The sequence below is a fragment of the Harmonia axyridis genome, chromosome X (assembly GCF_914767665.1).
Source record: "Harmonia axyridis chromosome X, icHarAxyr1.1, whole genome shotgun sequence".
NCBI lineage: Eukaryota > Metazoa > Arthropoda > Insecta > Coleoptera > Coccinellidae > Harmonia > Harmonia axyridis.
In genome coordinates, this window is record NC_059508.1 from 29,093,167 (window position 1) to 29,095,666 (window position 2,500).

The 2,500-nt window shown below is 53.4% G+C and overlaps 1 pseudogene; it reads right to left on the reverse strand.

Moving 5' to 3' along the window:
• Positions 1 to 2,271, reverse strand: part of LOC123688260 — a 6,109-nt pseudogene extending 3,838 nt beyond the window's left edge.
• Between the last annotated feature and the right edge of the window lie 229 nt (positions 2,272 to 2,500).

The window sequence follows — 2,500 nt, forward strand, 5'->3', positions numbered from 1 at the left end:
CTTTTTTGAATTTCTTCACGTTGACATTCAGAGCACTGGGCAGAAATCACATTGCGTCAACACCCGCTGGGGCCATCGCAATGCTTTGTTTTAATTAGACAGTCGGATTCTCCCAGTCCGTGCCAGTTCTGCAAATGCGGTGCTCTTCGCGTTCCAAACCATATCTCCCTGCTAGAGGATTCCATGGAACTCGAACGCTTATGCAGAAAAGAAAACTCTTCCCGGATCTCTCGACGGCGTCTCCGGGTCCTTTTGGGTTGCCCCGACGAACTCTCTTACGAGGGCCCGGTTTAATTTCGGTTCCGCTGCCGGGTTCCGGAATAGGAACCGGATTCCCTTTCGCCCGACGGGCGTGCGTCACGCGTCAAGATGCATAGCATTTCTGCCACCACTTATAAACACGATTAACAACGCCACATCAACATCGGCTTTCGCCTAGGGCTTAGGATCGACTGACTCGTGTGCAACGGCTGTTCACACGAAACCCTTCTCCACCTCAGCTCTCCAGGGCCTCGCTGGAGTATTTGCTACTACCACCAAGATCTGCACCGAAGGCGGCTCCAGACGGCCTCACGGCCAGCCCTTCTGCGCTCACCTCCGCGACCCTCCTACTCATCAGGGCTTCATGACCGCCCCGAAGGGCGACCGCACATGCCACTGACGGCCGAGTATAAGCACGACGCTTCAGCGCCATCCATTTTCAGGGCTAGTAACTTCGGCAGGTGAGTTGTTACACACTCCTTGGCGGATTCCGACTTCCATGGCCACCGTCCTGCTGTCTTAAGTTACCAACGCCTTTCATGGTATCCCATAAGCGTCGATTTAGGCGCTTTAACTCGGCGTTTGGTTCATCCCACAGCGCCAGTTCTGCTTACCAAAAATGGCCCACTTGGCACTCTGATCCGAAATCTCGCGGCTTCACATTCAAGCAAGCCGGAGATCTCACCCATTTAAAGTTTGAGAATAGGTTGAGGTCGTTTCGACCCCAATGCCTCTAATCATTCGCTTTACCGGATGAGACTCGTATGCAACGAGCGCCAGCTATCCTGAGGGAAACTTCGGAGGGAACCAGCTACTAGATGGTTCGATTAGTCTTTCGCCCCTATACCCAGTTCCGACGATCGATTTGCACGTCAGAATCGCTACGGACCTCCATCAGGGTTTCCCCTGACTTCGTCCTGACCAGGCATAGTTCACCATCTTTCGGGTCCCAGCGTGTACGCTCTTGGTGCGCCTCCTCTCGCAATGAGAATGAGGCGCCCCGGGAATGCGGGTCAGTCATGGAGACCGACCATCTTCCCTTAGTTCACATAAAGTGAACCGTTACTTTCATTGCGCCTTTAGGTTTAGTGATTCCCAATGACTCGCGCACACGCTAGACTCCTTGGTCCGTGTTTCAAGACGGGTCCTGAAAGTACCCAAAGCAATAGCGTCGCTGATCGGCGTTTCAAGAGGTCTGTCCAAGAACACCGCGGCGAACAGTCGCAAACGGACGGAATCGGCACTAGGTCCGATCGCCATCACAATTCACATACTTGCCACGGGCCGGACGCGAACTAAGTCGCGGCCTCCCGCCATCAGTAAACCGTCGAGCGAGCTGTTCGGAAACCCAGTGTCCGTAAACATCGGAAAATCCGAGCTCACGGGCTACACTCGAGACCGTAGAACAGCACCCAACGGATCGCGACGACCTACTAGGGGAGAAGTGCACGCGTCCGAAGCCGGAGATGAACCGAAGGGAACAGCCAACGCGAACGTCGCCGTTTCCACAGTCAGTAAATCCCAACAACAGGCGCGAATGAATCTCCCCATTCGACCTTTCGGGTTTCTCAGGTTTACCCCTGAACGGTTTCACGTACTCTTGAACTCTCTCTTCAAAGTTCTTTTCAACTTTCCCTCACGGTACTTGTTCGCTATCGGTCTCGTGGTTATATTTAGCCTTAGATGGAGTTTACCAACCACTTAGGGCTGCACTCTCAAGCAACCCGACTCTAAGAAGAGATCCTCTAGCAAGCCGCAGCGGTCGCTACGGGCCTGGCACCCTCTATGGGCGATGGCCCCATTCAAGATGGACTTGAACGCGCCGCGAACTCGCCAGATAATGGATCCTTCCAAACACCACATCTCCCGGCGACCGGTTACGATCGCGGGATTCAGTGCTGGGCTAATCCCTGTTCGCTCGCCGCTACTAAGGGAATCCTAGTTAGTTTCTTTTCCTCCGCTTAATAATATGCTTAAATTCAGCGGGTAGTCTCACCTGTCCTGAGGTCGTATGTTCAAATCATCGAAACGTTCCGAAACTAACCTTTGGCGGCTCATAAAATCACGTACCTTACGCGAGGGAGTTAGCCTACTCAAAGGCGTCTATTATCTCCTGCTCCGTATGGCGGATCATGCGAATCCAAGCAAAGTGCTTCGGTGTTTCGGGGGTGCGCTCATGAAAGCTCATCCGCAACGCGCGACAACTGGCACATTAAAGCGATCGGACGTCGTTCAGATT